Source organism: Polyodon spathula, chromosome 14, assembly GCF_017654505.1.
Source record: "Polyodon spathula isolate WHYD16114869_AA chromosome 14, ASM1765450v1, whole genome shotgun sequence".
Taxonomy (NCBI): Eukaryota; Metazoa; Chordata; class Actinopteri; order Acipenseriformes; family Polyodontidae; genus Polyodon; species Polyodon spathula.
In genome coordinates, this window is record NC_054547.1 from 8,186,800 (window position 1) to 8,206,158 (window position 19,359).

A 19,359-nucleotide genomic window follows, 5' to 3' on the forward strand; every position below is an offset into this window, starting at 1 on the left:
CGCTGCTCGGTATGCACCTTGCAGGCGGTGCACGCGATGCTTGGTGCCCATTGCTACACTAGTGCACGGGCATACAGTGCTGCACGGTACACGGTGCCCACTGTACTCGGTGCACACGGTGCTTGGTACGCACGGTGTACACGGTGTGCAGAGTGTTTGATGCCCTCCGATACAGCACTAGTGGGTGAGTGCACAGCGTTGCACTACTAATCAGTGCTTGAGAGCAGTGTAAGCGGTGTTCTGTGCACAGCCGATGCAAAACACCAGATCCATGTCAGGTAAGTCAGGGTTCCACCCTTGCACTGCCTGCAATGCAAAAATCTCACAGGAGGATAAACATACCCTCTGTGCCTGGTGCTTGGGCATCTGACATGCCACCTTGGCCCTGGAGAGGGAGGTGGCCTGCAGCATCTGTGCGGCTTTTCAGCCCTGGGTCAAGGAAAATAGGTTGGAGAGGGCTATGAAGGCGAATTCTGCAATATCTTGCCCTGTGCCAGTTATCTTACAGTTTCTACAAGAACTGCTTGATGCTGGTAAGTCACCTTCCACTTTGAAGGTGTATTTTGATGTATTATTTCTGCATGCCATGCCCTTGCAGATTTGATATCTCCGGGTGCAATTTTTTTGGCTACCTCATTTCTTAAGGCGCTTGGCAATTACGCCCTCCCAGGAGGATTGTTCTCCCCGAAAGGAGCCTTGATATTGTATTGGATTCTCTCACGAAGGCCCTGTTTGAGCCAATATGCTCCATAAAGTTGAAGTACCTGTCCATGAAGACAGCCTTCCTCGTGGCTATCACCTCCGCAAAGCATTATTTGAGACAATGGCAGCAGGGTGTCACTGTGCATTCGCGGCCTCCCTCCGCCTGTGTGTGGATTGCCTTGCCCTGTGTAATGCGCCTGCCTGCTGCCGGCACATTACTAGATTGCACCTATATATATATATATATATATATATATATATATATATATATATATATATATATATATATATATATCTCAAAACCTAGCCAGCAGTACAAATGCATCCATTACAACTCATAAGCGAAAACCTAATTCTATGCACATTTACAAATCAATATCCCAAAAGCATGTTTATTTAAGAATACAGCTTAAAACTTTTGTTTGATGTGTATATTTTAGTTGTGTAAAGGGGAAAAGCACAGTGTATACAGTACGCTAGTAATTACCTGTACTTTTCAGCGTATTCAGCTGTCTATGCAGGGCACAAGTAATTACTGATGAGAAGATATTTCAGTTTGTGTTTATAAAGAACTCTGCAATGATTTTTTTTTCCCTTGCTTGCCTTCATTAATAAATCATCCTTAACATATAAAATAAAGCAAAACACAACATTTATGTATTGACATTGTTTTTACGTATTTTTTTAAAATGTATTTTAGTTTTATGTATTTACACAGGAAGTTTCACACTCGAACAGTAGGTGAATCTTCGCCAGTAAGAGGCACGCGCAAATTAACAGGCACAAACCGAAGTCATAAATAAAGAAAATAATGCCAAAGTTCTGCGCTTATCAAGGGTAAGCGCAGAACTTCTACATTATAACGAGATTCGTATATTTGCATATGAAAGTAGTTTAAAATTAACACAGTACCGCAGCAGGGATGAAACTAAGTTACGGGTGTGAAAATTACTTTAATACATTACGGTTGGTCTACGAAGTCACAAACACATACGAAACGTCAAGATAGCAAAGAAAAATCAATGATACATGGAGCTCCCAATGTAATTAAAACTGTAGCTTTTTTCAGAATGGAAGCAGGGGGTAATGTTGGCCACTGTGCTGAATTCAGAAGTAGATAGGTAGCTGTATTTGTGATAACTGTCAGTTATTCAGTGTTCAAAGTGTTTTCAGAGGCAAATTATCCTAAACCTGCCCCTACTGCACCTCTTTCTGCGTAAAAAAAAGGCAGAAAACTGAAGTTTTTCGCCTTTTCTGGTCTTGGCTAAGGAAAATGCAGTACTGTATTTCCCCTCCTCTAAACCCCGGCCTGGGTGTGGTTTTGAAAGACAAAGTTCTACGAATGATGTGTATGCCTTTGATTCGATGCCTGTCTGAAGGAAGAGAGGGTGAGTAGGGCTGTCCGGTACAAGTTAATTTAAAGAAAAGGATATAGTTGTATTTTCTTTTTGTTAAAGAGCATTTTGGCCGTAAAGGATATTGTGGATTGTGCTGCAGTGTGGTATACAAATGTTCCTGTTGAAAAGCCGAAACCTGCTTGTGTATGTAAGTGAAAATCTTCTAACGTTTTATTTAAATGTTTGTTTGTTTACTTAAGTTTGCATTTGTTAATGTTTTACTATATATATATATATATATATATATATATATATATATATATATATATATATATATATATATATATATATATATTGCAATAGGCACTGAACGAACATCAAAGGGAATCACCAAAAGTGAGTTGCTCAGAATATTATAATTAATAGTATGCACGTATAACTATTATCAAATAAAATTTTGTTTGTGTCGAGCTATATAATAATAACACAACAACAACAACAATAATAATAATAATAATAATAATAATAATAATAATAATAATAATAACAACATCTTAGGTACAAGAATGCAAGAGGAGTACATTATTAATTGTCAAGTTCCAGCAACAGGTCTTTTCTATTCGAAAAAAGGGTGATAAATAAAAAAGAAAAGATAACTGAATTGTTAATTTGGTAATGGTCTCAATCCGTAATGGAAGAATTCAGATAACGTTAGGCCATGTTAAGAGTACTGTGAATGGACATGTATTGTACTTTACGGATTCGCAGCCCTCAGTATTATTGTAGTGTATTAATACGCAGCACGGCTCCTTTGCAGATGCGGGTTTGTTGTTTGCTAGACTCGGCGTTCAAGCACCGGTCACTGTATGTTTGATAAATAAACAGACCATAAAGTTAAAAAAAAAAAAAAAAAAAAAAAAGTTTGACTTTACTGGCTTCAGAGGCAGTTAATGCCGTTAAAGATTCAGAATTACTGCACTATTGAAAAGGCGCCTTATGTTCTCGTTAAGTAGACTTTCCATGTTGTAAAGTCACTAAAAAAATACCATGCCGTTAATTGACACCGTGGTGCGTGACATGAACCGAGGGATCTGATTAACAGGGCTGTGGAATATGTGAAACGTTTCGTGAATTATGTTTTAGTTTCAGACAGTACCAGTTTTTTAATCAAAATGTCTCAATTTCTGCTAGTCCTGGCTCAGGGAGGCTGCTTCTGGCAGTTCTCTTCAGTTTTATTTATAGTGATGATCTGTAATTCTTCTGGCATTCAGCCCTGGGACTCATTTAAACTGTTTCCTCGGTCTTTCTCGTATTATTCTATGTACTGTATTGCACTGTACTCTAAGTAGGCTATTCGCAAAAAAACAAAACAAAGCAAAACAAAAACACAAGTACCATCATATATAAAAATATTAGTATGTCATTCTAGTATTTAAACATGACAGAAATACATTTAGGTAAGATTTAAATTTGTACTGTCTTTATGTAAATCCATTCGAAATATATATATATATATATATATATATATATATATATATATATATATATATATATATATATATATATATATATTAACCCTTCCGGAAGGCGAGAAACACTTTATACTAATTTTTCACCGATTGCCCGTCTTTAACATAAATGAAAAAAAAAAAAAGGGAATTGCAGTATGACATTTCTGCCAGTATTTTAACGTTTGCACTATAGATGCTGTCTAACTGTTAACTTTATACAACACATAACAGGTAATTTGGTTAAATAAATAAATAAATAAATTCAACAAGCAGAAAAGAAATTTCAAAGCTTTTACTCCTTCCTTTTTAATTGCCTCAAATTTTGAAATGGAGAAAAATACTATAAAACAATTATTTGAATTCAAACTTATATGTAATGTATTATTGTTGTTGTTGTTGTCTGAATATAAACATAAGTGCTGGAATCTTTTTAATAATAGTAGTCTTCACATATATGAATTTCACAGGTTGTCCATCGTGAAAGAGAGCAATATTAAATGGCCAAGACGCTCACTCAGATCACAGAGCGCCAGGTTGATTACTGTCCCACAAATTACAAATAAAACAACAACAACAACAAAAAAACAACACACACACACAGACACAGACACAGACACACACACACACACACACACACACACACACACACACACACACACACACACACACACACACACACACACACAGGTGGTAAAGCATTCAGTTATAGGACCCCAAAACTCTGCAATGATCTGCCTAGTTCTGTAAGGGAAGCATCAAGTGTCACTGCTTTTAAAGCAAGATTAAAAACACACTTTTATAATGCAGTGTTTTATGCTAAAATTATGTTCCTTTTATTCTCTGCCTTGTTTTACTTTCTTTTGTCTTTATTGCTGTTCTTGCATTCTTTTTAAAAAAAAAAAAAAAAAAAAAAAACTGTCAATGTTTTATTCATGTGAAGGGCTTTGCGGCAATCTTTATTGTAAAAGGCACTATATTAAAAATAAAGGTTATTATTATTCCCGCTCATTTACGTGCACGGCTGAAGCAAAGCAGCCTTTTCCACCTTCCGTCATTTAAGTGATTACAAAAAAAAGTCTGCAGGGGAAATTATATTTGATTTATTTTACAGACATTGTATCAGATGCCCGATTTTCCGAAGTTGAGTAGATTTACATAATAATCGCGTAACATTTTGCTCAGCAAGCTTCTAAATCAATTTTGTCAATTCAATAAACGTACATGTAAATGTTTTTTTTTTTGTTTTTTTGATAACAAAAAAAGGTATAATAAAAATGACTGCAAGGTACAAAACATGTTTAATAACCAGACCTTGTTGACTCAATTAACTCTGATTTAAGGTAATTTTGCTTACCAGAAATCCATTTGGAAAACTTTTTTTTTTTTTTTTTGTTATTTTCTTTCTTGTGGTTTCTGATGCAAAGTTGGAATATACTGACTGCTTTATAAAGAACGAATAATAAGTAGCAAGAGCAAATATCTGCCTTTTTCCTTAAGGCCTGTAGATTAAGTCAGGTTAAATTAGCAATGAGGAGGAGTATTAGGGTTATTTGGAAAACCAAATGTTTGCTCAACAGCCCAGGGGTTTCTTGCTTCTCCCATATTTATACATAGATTCAAATCAGATATTTTTGTGCCAAGATTCATACCTTATAAAATAATTTATGTGAGCCCAAGAAATTATTTATTTTCAAACTGAAATATAGATCTAAATACAATTTCTTATTTTTCTAACAGAAGTTAGACCTTCACAAAGATATATCTATAAGTTACAGTGTGCTCGAATGTATTTATACAATGAACTAAGAGTTAAATAAGTAAACAAGTTAATCATTTTCCTTCTTTTTTTTTATAAGTACTATTACTAAAAACTTAACACCAGTTTGTTGTTCATGCCAATAGCAGAGCAAAAGTGGAATAATATTTGTATTTAAGTAACAAAGTCTCATTTTATTCCTTGATAAAAAAAAAAAATAATAATAAAATGTTCCTTTTGTCTGGGTCAAAGTGGCCTTGATGGTACACCCAGACCAGAGGTGGCCCCCTTTTTGCTATTTAATTATTTTGATTATGCAGGTGTCATCTAGTAGATTGCTCACCAGAATATGACCCTCACTGAAGTTTTCAGCCTCCTGGACAGGTTAACAACCAAAGACCTGACGTTTGAGGTCTAATCTTCTCTCTTGTCAAAATATGTTAATTAGGTAGTGAGATTATCTGCAAATAAAATTCACAATTTAGCATTCATCCATCAAACAAAGAAACGTGAAGATTTGGTGTAGTCACAGAAAAGACGATTAGAGTATATCGATTTGTTGTTCCACCGGAGATACAGAAATATATCCCACAAACAAAACAAACATTCCATTCTTGTGTACAGTGAACTGCAGAACTACAAAGTACATAATTTAAAAGTATTATTTATATGGTCTAAAAAAATCCATAGTTGACAGCTTTTGCAAAGAGCTTCCAATTATAAGACCTGGTTTTTGGATTATGCCTTGTAATACCGATATCGGTAAAAGAAGATCATGAGATAAAGCTTTGCAAATAAGTCCTGTTGTCTCTTCATGCATTTCAAACAGCAAGTCATTTAACACTGCAGTAAGAAAGATTTTAAGTTATTTAAAGTACTGTCTTTACATCTGAGATTTGTTATCTTAGAATGAGAGGTCAGATGTAGAATCTGAATGCAATGCATGTGGTATGAATTTACTTTTCATTTAAATTAACCCTATAAATACTACTTTCTAAAGATACTTTCAGATGTGTTATGGACCCTTTATAAGCTTTATTTATTTAATTATATTTGATATGTTAAAAATGGCTATTAGTTTAGTTAAGTGTTACTTATTTTGCCAACTTGCCCAGTTGTTTTTCTCACTTAATTCTACTGTTTTAGGAACAACCTTATTTTGATAGATTTGTGTTGGAAATGTTATACACCATTTGCACAGTGGAATTTGATTTATTCCCTTTTCTGTCAGAAGGAATTGAGTTTTTAGCATCCAACTTTTTACAGGATAATATTTTGGAAAATCTATACATTTCATAGGCTTATGATCTTTTCAGTATAGGGTTAAAAATAGCCCAGCCTAACTAATAATGCAATTATTGCACCATTTAAAAAAAAAAAAAAACTGAACAACTTTACCAAACGAAATTATAATATTATAATATGTTATGGTTATCATAACGGAATATCATTATATAATATGTTACTGTTTACCCCACCTAAAAGTAGTATATTACATTTTAATGTTCCTTTAGAGAATCTTTTTTTTTTTTTTTGTTACACCCTTTAGCAATGGTTAGGGTTTTACACAGTGAGCACACACCTGGTGATACAACCATTTGAGTCTTTTAACAAGTGCACAGTAATAGCCAAGGAGATTATGCATATTTCATTATTTTAGTAAACAGAAAATGTAATGTTCGAATGCACAAGACCTATAAACTCGGTCCCTCAGATCCTAATGGATTACTTCTTTTACACAATGCATAGGATTTAGAAAAAAAAATCTGAAACTAATATTAGAATTCAACCCATCTGGTGTTTTCTGAAGGTTATTGTTTAAAGCGAAGAAAGAGTTTCTTGAATATAAAACCATGAAGAAATGCAATGGCTCAGGGCTTTATGTTATAACTAGGGCTTCCGTTCTTCGGTTTTATTAATTTCATTTTTCAGTGTTTATTTTGAGGTATTTGCTACAGAACCCGAGAAGGCTATATAGAGAGAGAGAGACTATATATATTGTGCGCACATCTTAGTATCTTGCGTGCAAAACTTACTTTGTCAAGCGCACAAGATATTATCTCGTGGCCACAAGATAGCTGTTTTATGTTGTGTGCACAAAATAGCTATTTTATCTCATGGCCACCTTCTTTCTTTTGCTGTCTTCCACAACAAAATCCTTCTGGTTACGGGCACATTCTTCTGTTTTTTTTTTGTGTGTTTAGGTGTTTTTTTTTTACAGTTAGCCACAATTTGCAATTCTGTTTTAAATTCCACAAGCGTGTAAATACTACCTAAATCTCGTAAGCATGTTACAATCCTCCAATAGAAATGCAGGAATTTGCTGCCACTCAGTAATTGGGGTGGGTTTAAAGTATTTGAATATGAGTATTTTTTTCACAGGGGTCGTCAACGTGAATTGACTCTCATTTTCAGTGTTTTTCCGGTGTTTATTGGATATACAACGATTAATTTTTTTGTGTTGGGGGTGTTTTATTGTTTTTTATTGGTTAAAACCGAAAGTCAGAAGCCATAGTTATAAGGCTTAAACTTTACTGGGCAAAGCTTTAGAAATTCAACAAGAATGGCCATTAACAAAGCAAATAGTTTCATTGTGTGAATTGTAATTTTTTCTTCTGTTAATTACTGTTAAGAGATGGCTGAAAACATTGTGTACCTTTAACATAAGATAAAGTGCAGTATTGAAAGACATAATCCACAATAAAGTTGAGAATGTTAAGTGGCCTTTTGCGTGTATATGTATTTTAGCTTTTTTGGAAGTTCAATTTTTAGTACAATATCTCCGATATAGTTTAATGGAGTGTACTTGCTTGATTTTGCAATATGTTCTGTAGTTTAACCTAAACCCTTCCTGCATCTGTTTATTGTGTTTATTTTGTTTATTTTGACACAACTGCGCATATTATTTGTAACAAGTACAGAAGCTGTTGTCTTGAAAATCTGATGTGAAAAGTTTATTGCTAGGTGGTTTTATTTGTACTGTAGTGGTCCTCAAATTAGTCATACATTATAATTTACAAAACATTTACAAAACAACACAGTGATAAATGAATATATTGAATATAATATTTTTTAGAAAAAATACTGATATATCAAAAACAATAAGACAGTATACATCATTTTGGGCTGTTTTTTTTCTTTCTGTAAATACATTTTACAGCCTCAAGGTGAAGCGTACTGTAAATAATTCATAATATTTTCTAAGTGTGTGTGTGTGTGTGTGTGTGGTGTGTGTGTGTGTATATATATATATATATATATATATATATATATATATATATATATATATATATATATATATATATATATAGTGTGTATATGTATATATATATATATAATATATATATATATATATATATATATATATATATATATATGCATTTTGTATATGATATACGATTATATATATATATAAAATATGCATTTTGGTAAAACACCCACGCGACCATGCGTCAAAACCATTTGGAGTATAGTAAGTAATTTGACACAATACCTACTTCAAGAATGTTGTGGGGTCCCAGCGAGACACCACATGAGCACAGTTGCTCAGCTTGTTTGTCCTAGTGACAGCAACAGAAAGATTATTTTATTAAAAGGTTATTTAAAAAAAAAAAAAAAAAAAAGCAATTTTTGTTGGATCAATTATGAGAAACTCAAAGCAGGTCCCATGTCCCGGGGTCAGTTAAAATTCAAACTGATCACACAATATAGACCCAAACATTATGAAATTATGAAAAGTAAATTGTTTTTGTACACTTGTGCTCATAGGGGAGTAATCTGACCCTTATTTCAAGCCCAAGCACCAATGCTTTAATCATCATCTTCTTCTTCTGGACAAAGCCTTGTGAGATAAAGAAAAAAAGAAAGAAAGAAAGACATTTTATGCTGCAACCCGGTGTGTGGGATTTGTTCTGTAGGTATTGTTTACAGGAAGTTCTCTAAATTCCAACAGATGGGGTGTATTCAGTGAAAGCCATTTTATTGCATTCTTCCAGAACTAATAAAATCACTAAAGTCTGTCTACCTTCATTTATGTGTGGGAAACAGAGGCAGTTGGCACTTGTCTCCATGGACCTGATTAGTGTGCCATTTAAGCAGCTTTAATCCACACATTAGCACTCTTGAGCAGCATACACCCAAATGCAACACGGGAGGAATTTAATAGTTTGTTCAATAAATTACATTGAAAAAATTGGCTGAAATGGTTTGTAATAGCAAGGAAAAATAATATTGTGATTGGATTTTTTGCTTGTTTTGTTTGTATGTCTAGTTTTATTGATCATTTCTATTAGTTTGTCAACTTTTGTTCTGCATTGGGAGATCTGTATCTGCGTAACCTACTTTTTCCAGTAATTCATGTAAAGGTGGTTCGGCACAGCGGTTATTGTGCATCTTTTTCACACGTCGATGTACATACATAAAACTACACATCTTAAAGGTTTTTTTTTTCTACTGGCTTTTGTATAGCTAATATTGAGACATTTCTCCAGTGAATGAGTTTGGTCCCACAAAACAAGAGAATGGGAACTAATTCAAAACCCCACCCATACCTCTATCGACCTCCACAATCCATTGTAGTTATTCTTCCAAATAATTGTCACCACTGCTCACTATATTATTGGGTGTAACTGAAGTAAGTACTGCATTATTCAATCTTTAGTTGATTATCAGTTTCTCAGAAATTTCACCCTGAATAAAATCTATGGGAATGCACAGAACTTTAAATTTGATTAGCTAATATTCAGGGCTATGACAATTCAGTGCAGTGTGACCAGTGTTTCTTTTCATCCCCTTCTCAATGCGTAGCTGTAAACCAAAAACATTATTGGCTACAGTCGGTACTGGGACTGAATATTTAGCATTTTCATTGATTTAATTATGTTAACTTTATATATTGGATTGGATGTCATATGTAATATATGTCATATTTTGAGAGTTTTTTGTTTTAAAATCTGGATTTAATCCCATTTCTGGAGCTCTACATGCTTTATCAATAAACTGCACTCTTTGGACAAACAGGCATTTTGTTGTAAAGAGAGTTTCTTATCCGTCTCAGTGGTCTTTTTTTTGAGGTTCACTGAAAATACAGTAAATAGGTTTATTGGACAAAAAAATCTACATTAAAGTAAATTGTTCACATTAGTTGAATCCAGTTTGGGTGGGTTTCCAATTCAGATGTTCCATTTTAAACTGGATTAAGCTTGTGCAACCACGGTGCAATTGAAATTCTGCTGCAAAAGGGATGCATATCTAAAGGAATGTTGTAGTAAATACATTGCAGACTTGTTTTTCTTCCTGATCATATCTTCCTCAGCTTAACATCCTACAAAACATTTGGTGGCTGATGAGTTTCTGCAGAGCTAATTTTGCACAGGCAGTTGACGTCAACGTAATTATTTTTTATGTGTTCCCCCTGCAGGCCAGTGTATGTCATACTGGGAGAATCATACTGAGCAATGAAAGCGTCTTCAAGATGGCTGGCTGGAGGATGTCAAACAGGAGAGATCCTGGGTTAGGAATGCTGTCTCTTGGACATTTGAGATTTCCAAAGGATCGCCCTCGTCCTTTCTTGACATCCTGGAAATAACTTCTATCCTTCTCAGCTTTCTGCCAAGTAGCCCCAATCTAGATCCATTGTAACATGTAAGTATTTTATCTTATTATTCAATCTTAGAATTAATTAGAGGGCTAAACTGGGCTTGGATTATTTTTATTTACCAGCTTGATTTGTTTGGATCTTCTCTATTAGCTTATCATACCAGTATGTAAACATTGAAATGCCATGCCTTTTAGGGGTCCAGTGATTCAAGACTATTTTGGATGCAAACTTCAAGTAAAGAAATGTAGAAAGCAGGATCAGTAATGACCCTCTCAGCACACAAACATACACACATACACACGCACTCGCACAAAGATACATACACACTCACACATACATTCATAAACTCATCTTTGAGCAGTTTGGCAGGCAGCCCCAAGTAAATCTCTACTTTTGGCAAATTTAGGAAGGAAATTTTTGGCAAAGAAACCTGTACTGTAAGTGGTTACGTTAAGATTTTGGGGTGGGACTTGAATTGGGCAATAATGGTAAAGAATTCCTTTGAGTTTCATATCAGACTATTAATCTAGATAAGTTTATCAAATCTCAAATCATGCCGTTTCTATCACTGGAGAGCTTGCTTAGCATTTAAGTATTCCTGAGTTTACGAGGAAATTCACTTTCTGTTGCCGTGCTCTTCTTGGCTACTGGTAATGACTCTATCACAGATTTTTTTTTTTTTTCATGAACAAGGAGTCATTTACAAAAATGTATCATATTACTGGTTTAAAAATAGTATGATTACACACTAAGTGCAATGTTAGTACAGTGGTAATTATTACAGAAATAGAAACATTAATGATACTAAAAACTATTTTTATGGGCCTTTGGCTTTATTTGTATAATTCAGCATTTTTTGCTTGTTCCTTTTCACAAAGGAAATAGTTAACAGCCATTGTCCAAGGTGAATTTCTGCTCAGGAATGGTCTAATGAGTACTCTAGGTCATTACAGCTGTTTGGCTCTGAGGGGCTGTTATACTACACCTGTGTAGTCTTTTTTTTTAAGTTTTACTAATTAATCAGAATAAGTTGAAAGTATATTTTTGTCCATACAAAAATATGCCTTAGAATATGTGCAAAAGTTACTATTATCTTATGACTACGATTCCTGTCAGTGAATTATAGTAACAGTGCTTTTGCATTACATTCTTTCTGGTTTCACACTGGGAATTACATACCAGACGGAGAAAATAAACAACATGTCATTTTTGTTGCCATAGTTTCAGACTGGTCACAAGAGCATTAACATCTGAAACAGTAAAGCGGGCCGTGCACAACAAAACGTGACAGGATTACAGCAACCAAACATATGACGATGAAGTATAAATCAAATGGAAATAAGAATTTAAACTCAGGACTTAAACTACCTAAAAATGAGAGTCCCCCCATTCAATTCATTCACAAATCGTGGAATCATTACTTTTACATAGATTATCTGAAGCCAGCTTAGGGTACAATGAGTATTGTGTCACCTGTACAAATAATGAGTTCTCTTGTTAATGAAACGCTTCACTCTGAATGACTCCTATTGGCTAATGAGGACATGATTTAAAGCGTGTTGTATGAGGTAATGAACATTTATTACCAAAGCTACCTTACTGTTTGTATAAAGAACAAGGGCCCTGTTATATGGGAACAGAATTTTACACCAAAATTAGAAATGTTGCAAACAATCAAGCAACATTAAAAATGATCTCAGTGTAAATGTATTGATTTTAAGCCAGAGGGAACTGCCACCAGTTTAAAAAAATTAATGTGATATACTTATAGCTTGCAGTTGGCTTAGGTACTCAAGCGGTTATTTTACGATTCTGCCTACAGCTTGTACACTGTATTACTGTGGACAAAGTTTAGTGCTGCTGATTCATTTGCAGGTCTACCTAGCAGCTGCAGGGAAAGGCTGTCATAAATTCAAATTGACAAGAAGTATCTGGGGTGGGAGTGATGGGGATAAAATACACCATGAAAAAGGGTCAGGTTAGAGGTGAGCAAAGCAGGTGCATGTTTCATCTGACTATAAAATGAACACTTACTGACGTGTATTCATAATGCATTAGCAAGCAAATAAATGCATATGATTTCAATGCAGTTATTGACTTGTGTATGCTTTAAAAGCCCTTTGTCCTTTGAGACTAAATGTGTAATTTGCAACACATTTATTTTAACTACATTTAACTAAAACTGGTACAAGCACAATAACACAGTCTTACTGCAATAGAGCTGAATTCAGACTTTTTCAATAGAAGCTTAAACTCACAGTCTGACAGCTTCTTTCAACATGTGCTTTCATGGGTCCGGGAGTAACTAGTGCTGCTAAACAAAGATGGGTATAATAACTGTATATTCTGCAGCATAGCAACTTGCACATTTTCTGTTCTAGAAAAGGCGAATTTACTGTTTTGGAACTTAGAATGCTACTCTTGACTTTTGTAAAATTCCTTAATTTAAGTACTGTGAAAAGGAGTTGGCAATTTGATTACTTTATATGAATTTGTAAGATTTTTTTGCACACATGTTCCCAAGAGTGTAATTTGTAAAGCTCAGATATACTGTGTGATGATATTGGCTTATAATATATTACGGTATTTTATTTGGTTAAAGATCCCATTTTGGGGTTAGTGAGTTCCTTCAATTGGCCATGGTTGTCTCAACTCATAAAGAGGTTGAATTCTTCTTTCATGCTTAATCATGGTGTGTCATCGCATATTGGATTACTATAACAATTATCCTGTTTAAATAAAAATAGAAATTGTCTAGTCTGTTGTAATGCATCCATAACTTGTCGCAGGTGAAATATTTTCCACCCTGTAAGGCTGAATAACACAATGTGCTGATGCATGTCTGTTAATCCATAGAAAATCCTATGTTTGGACAGGGAGTTGAGTGCCCAATTAATTTTCTTCCCTACTGTACCTGCCAAATGTTGTAAATGCCTTCATGGAAAACTTATGGAAAAAATTGAGCGGTAACTTTTGTTAATTTACAGAAGCAGGAGTATTACCTTGAAACAAAATCTTGCCATTATGAAGGGTTCAGTCTGTAGTATGTAGAATAATTATTTTTTGGACCCTATTTTATATTTGCATACAGTAGGTCCTTATTTTACATGCAGGAGCAATAGTTTCTTCAGTTTTGTGCAGTTCTTTCTTTCTGAAACATTCTGGCCAATCACATTCAAGAATTGTCCATTCCATAGCTGCATTTTGATGGATTTATAACAATGTTCATATGAATTTATTAGTGTAACCTTGTTCCACAGAACAGTAGAAGCTGTAATACTAGTTATCATTAATACAAGAGTGTAGTGCAGTGAATATTGTAGGAAGTCCAGATGTAATAAAGACTTAAAACATACAATATAATCACAAGAGTCAACATAACTCTAATAAACTGTATTTTAAATACTTTAAATTATGCTACCTGGACCATGTAGAATATTTTCAAAGATGTTTACTCAAAGTATAATTTGATATTTGTTCGTGAAATAAACAGCTCATAAGGTCTCTGAATTATACATTCTTTCTTACTAATTTAGTGGATTAACAGATGTTTTTTTTTTTTTTATTTCCATTCATAAAAACTGTGCCAATTATCCTTTGACAGAAACAAGCAGCTTAAGAAATATTCAACAAGCTGAATGCACTTGATTAATAAAGTAGTTGTTATCCTTATGTTGTTTTTTCAGGATACAACAGCAGGGGTGCACAACAAATGGCCATAAAAAAAGTAAACAGGTTTTACATTTATATATCTAAATCAAAAGATATTTCTTGTAAATGGGGCTCTGTCTGCTAAAATATAAAAGGCACAGCAGAAAAAAATGAAATTAAGTGCAGACCGACCTTAGTTTAATTTCAATTTTCAATTTTAAAAATAAATCTGCAGAAGGTAAAGTGTAGCTGGAAACAGACTAAATACAGTATAGCAGTAGGAAAGAGGCTAAAGGTTAATGAGAAAAACATTTGCAATGAATCTACACACGAGAGAAACAAATTGAAAAAGGATTATTATTATTATTATTATTATTATTATTATTATTATTATTATTATTAGCATTGAATTGCTCTGAAAGGCAAAGCTCAGTATGCTTACCTCAACTTCTTTCTTTTGGGGTTTTTTTTGGAAGTAAACACCACAAGGTATTATTTTGGGAACTGGATTCATCTACATGGTTTCTTTTTGGGTTTTGTTTTGTTTTTTCATTGTACATTATTCCTTTGGGAAAAAAAAAAAAAAATTACTTTTCACAAGAGAAAATATATGTCCTTTAGCACATACTGGTAAATCCCCTTAACTTGTAAACTTGATAGATGGTGTGTGACTAATGAACACCACTGTCCTCACTTTATTGAAATATTAAGCATTGCAGGGACAGCCCCACATATTTTAAAAAGCTTGAAATTGACATCATCCGTAGCTAATTGTGATATTGAAGTTTATTTTTTATTTTCAATATAATACTAGCATTGTGGATTTTCTCATATGCACAAATGTTTTTCTTATTACCATATTTTGTATTACAGCCCGAAAGTGTTCAAATGTTCCCATTGTTTTTTTCTGATGTTTTCAAATGCAACTGTGTTCAAACAGGCGGCGTATTGACAGTTAGTAGTCTCACCCCCCCTCCCCCCAGTTTCTCTACACATGGTCGAATTCAGTGAGTGGAAATGTTGCGAGATACTGCAAATGCTTATTTTATTTAAAAAAAAAAAAAAATTGCAAGTGACTTTTTTAAGGACATAAAAGTCAACATGACACTGCCAAACACTTTTTAAACATGGCTGTTGAAACTGAAAACATGATTTTTTAAAGGTTTTCTGTGATGGGTGGCTTTCCTACCACAAATCGTTTTGTTCGTGTGAAGGATTGTAGTCTCTCCTGTGGGATTGTCAGTCACACACTGTTAACTCAGTTCTGTCAAGGCATGCTGGTGCGGTGGCTGGAGGGATTCCTGGCAGAGTGATTTGGTTTAATGTATATAAAATCACATTGCCAGGGATTTCCAACCAGCTGCAGCCATCCCCTTCAGTGACATTTACTCTTCAAGGAGATCACTACTGATCATACTGAAAACTTTGCTCATTTCTTCCATGGGAGTCATACAAGTTGCCGGTCCTTGATAGATTCATGTTTATTGAAGATTTAACATGAAGAGTAGTGGATGTTTGTATTGAGCCACCTGTGAATTCACTGTTTCTACCAATGGAATCTTAAGCTTATTGGCCAAAATTTGTTTTGGTTTCCTTCAGCAATGGCTGAATAAAACCAAAAGATAGGAATACATATACAATGTTCATGTCAGATAATAAATTAACACTAGTATAAATAAATGTATAAATATTATACTATGCACATTTGTGATCTTATTTTTACCTGATTTTTCTTTGGTGCCAATATTTTATTTTTTTTAAAAGATGTTTTACACTGCATTTGCTGTTTTATTTCTTTTAGATCATTATCCATTACCCCATGGCTAGTATTTATGGCAAATTAAGAACTTGAGAGACCAAACATGGGTTTCCTGAATGTGACAAACCAGGTCACTTTATAAACATCCTCAACCTTGTCAATAGCTTACTGGGTTCAAGGTTCTTACAGGAAATGCTGTCAGCTGATAAAACAAATCACAGTTAGGACTCAAAACAGCAAATAAGATTCTTGGCAGTCAGTGACTTTCACAACAATCACCTCAATAAAAACAGCCACAGTGGAAGTGTAAACCAGTATGGACATCATTATTGTATTTTATAATAACCTCAATATGTAGTCATTACCAGTTTCATCTTGTGTCATATAAAGGGCCTCGGAAGTTGTAAAGTGTTCATTTTCCATTTTGAATATGTATATAAGATAAAATCTCAATCAGAAAAACAATCTTATATTCCCATAAATAACATATGTGGCTTTGTTTGATTTTAAACTGTGCCATGTTTTAACATTCCCTATCTTATTTCAGGGAAATCACAGGCATTTACATTTGACAAAATACATTGCCGATGAATAGGCCAGGATTTATACAAAGAGACTTGTTAATAAATCGCTTTGCTTTTTAAATGGCTGCATTCTCCCTTTATAGTCCCTGTCGGCCCCTAATGCAGCCATTTTCCCTCAAAGTCCACTTTTTTAAAAAATGGCAATAAGGACCCAGCCTGCAGTAGAGATGAATTTAAAAGCATACTGAATTGTACAATTACATATGTTTATTTTATTATTATCTTTTTTTAGTGGCCTTGGGGTTATGCTAAGTTGTTTCTAAATATATAGGTACTGTTGTATAATGCTCCCTATCATACATAACACCATTAACAGAACTAAAACCCTAACTGCACACAGTACCAGGAAGAGTGCAAGCCAATATGTTCCTAATGCATGGTACTCATTATTTCTACTGCTTAGACTGTAACCAAACCTTGTTAGTCAAGCTTTTCAGTTAATTAACCACCAAGTTTTACTGTTTTTAATTAAAATTAATAACTAAACTTCCACCTTGCCAAATTGGTTGTAAACAGAATGACATTTTTTGTAGGATCCCTACTCTGTTAATCTTTAGTTTTACTTGTTGCTGTAGTTATATTTCAGTTAATAAAATGTGAAATGTGACTGCAGGCTTTTGCAAAATATTTATTTTTTAATAAGAAATACATGTTCCATACCTATATCACATAATGTAATAATGTAGTGTACAACATATTAAAGCAATCTGTTGCCATTATGTATGTATAGGATGTGTAATAGTTGAAAGCTTTTAATGAAGACAAATCTGGGCAATTATGGTGGATTCTTAAATCAAGTGTTACCAAACATTTTAACAAGACTGCCCTGAGTTCTGAAATATTGCGTGCTGCCACACCAACATTCTTATTACTTCTAATTACAAAAACTTGTATTTTAGACTTACTTATTTTGTTGCAGGCTGTAACACAAACAAATCTGCATCACTGAGGTTTTATGTGCAATTAAGGAAACCTCAGAGACAGAAATGAAACAGAAAGATATTGAAATGCTGAAGGATGAAAGGACATCTGGTTTGAGTGTTCTGGCGCCCGAGTTTCGTGAGGTGCAGGACTTAGCCAGTTGTGTGAACAGATTTTGGCAATCCCATGTTCACAGTGGCTAAGTTCCGCTCCTTTGGAGCTGATTTGCATCGACAGAGAGCTGAGAACTTGAGAGGCACTGTATGGCCATTACAACAGACGCATGGAAGAATCACGCAGACAAAACACAAGAAGACCGTAAAGACTTAAGTGGGAGATCCAGTTATATCTGCGACACCTTTCTTGAGGATTCTGACATAACTAGATAGCATTGGTGCTCATCTACAGGTATTTACCTATATTATATATATAATATATTATATATATATATAATATATATATATATATATATATATATATATATATATATATATATATATAAAAAATCAAATCTGTGAAAAAAATAATTAAGAAAACAACACAAATATGGAGCAATGTTTTTTTACATAATTCTTTTGGTAATTCAATATAAATAATATTGTATAAAACTTCCCCAAGTGTCTCTTCCAAGATAAAATGTTCAAATTTCAGCTTATTCTTTAAATCCACTGCTGCTAGATAAACTAGATCCACTTTATTTAAGTGCCTAATTGTATAGTTTGTTTCATCTGAAGGGTTTTCCTGGTATTTTGTAAAGTTAGCATTTCTAAGTCTAATAGTTTGTTTGAACATTTTGAGATTATTGCCTAACCTCTTATCTGCTGTACACTTGCTAATACACATTCACTGTATTCCTTGACTTCAGTGCAGATCTAGAAGTGGGTGAACTTATTAAATACTTACAGGGTTCCCTTTTCTCCAGTTTGTAGATGCATATGACGACTGCTGGAGCCCAGGACTATGACTTTTCTATCAATATAAGGAAGGTATGTGTATGTAATTGCGAAGTCACTATACTAGAGCAAGTCAAACACACAAGAGTTTGGTAACCACAGCTGCAACTATACATTACTTCATATTTTGTCAGTCAAAACTAAATTCGGCCCGTATGATCTACAGTATTAGGGACTAATGCAGTTTGGGTTGCCAGCCAATAGTAATGTTTAAAGATAAAGCCACTTTATTATTTTGTACAGCTGTCTCAGTAAATTAAATATTCTATTGACATTTACAATAACAATACATGTTTACCTTAACATATTTAGAATCATAAAGTAGTGTTTTTTTAATAACCAGTATCAAACAGCAGGGATATTATTTCACCTGTGAAAGACTATTTGGCGATTGTTATTGGCCACTCATTGTCTTGTTGTTTAAAACACACAGTAAATTCAGACTGGAATAGCTTTTGTGTCATTTTATCTCACACGTTATCAAGGACAATGAACATTTCTGCCCCAGGCAGTAATAATAGAAGTGTATTAAAATAGCTGTTTACAATATGCTGTATCCTGCGTTTGTTTTTAGAAAGATACAACT

The 19,359-nt window shown here is 33.9% G+C and overlaps 1 protein-coding gene across 3 annotated transcripts in view; it reads left to right on the forward strand.

Moving 5' to 3' along the window:
- Window positions 1-2,060: 2,060 nt before the first annotated feature.
- Window positions 2,061-19,359, forward strand: part of LOC121327007 (kinesin-like protein KIF2C) — a 42,427-nt gene continuing 25,128 nt past the window's right edge. The window contains exons 1-3 of one of the 3 annotated variants that reach the window (XM_041270745.1): window positions 2,061-2,247; window positions 10,726-10,949; window positions 18,743-18,806. The gene's annotated coding sequence lies outside the window, so the exon portion shown is untranslated. Of the gene's footprint in view, window positions 2,248-10,725; window positions 10,950-17,937; window positions 18,229-18,742; window positions 18,807-19,359 lie in introns of those variants that run through there. The other 2 variants (XM_041270746.1, XM_041270747.1) reach the window with 2 other exon arrangements.